Source organism: Pteropus alecto, unplaced genomic scaffold, assembly GCF_000325575.1.
Source record: "Pteropus alecto unplaced genomic scaffold, ASM32557v1 scaffold231, whole genome shotgun sequence".
NCBI lineage: Eukaryota > Metazoa > Chordata > Mammalia > Chiroptera > Pteropodidae > Pteropus > Pteropus alecto.
This window is the reverse complement of record NW_006431805.1, coordinates 973,994-974,682: the sequence shown is the minus strand read 5'-3', so window position 1 is coordinate 974,682 and position 689 is coordinate 973,994.

The following is a 689-nucleotide window of genomic DNA, read 5'->3' as shown; positions in this document are numbered from 1 at the left end:
ATCACAGGGATGGAAAATACAGTATAAGAAATATAGTCAATAATATTGTAATAACTGTATATGGTGCCAGGTGGTTACTAGACTCATTGGAGGGATCACTTTATAAATTATATAAATGTCTAACCACTATGCTGTGTACCTGAAACTAATATAAAATAATATTGAATGTCAACTGTAATTGAAAAATAAAAATGAATTTAAAAACAATTTCAAAGATTTTACTAATTCTATTTTTTAAAAGAGTAGGATAATGGTAATGTTATTCTTGATTTGTATTTCTGATTTTGGGTTTAGTTATGCAAACGGGCATGGGAATTTTTGTAATAATAAAACTGAGCTAATATATCAACTTTTTGTACATTGGCCACAAGTGACTATGTAAATTTAACTTTTATTAATTAAAATTAATACTTAATTCCTCTGTCATATCAACCATATTTCAAGTACACAATAACCATATATAGCTATATTTTATAATCTGCATTGTCTTATACAGACAATCTGCATTGTCTGTATAAAACAATGCAGATTATAAAATATTTCCATCATCGTAGAAAGTTCTATGCTTTGAATCTACCCACTTAAGTTAAGCAGCTTCGTCTGCATCTTGGCTCACTTAGTGATGTTTACTCCCAAATTTGTATTTCTATGCCTCAATTTCCTCATATATTAAATGAGATAATAATAAT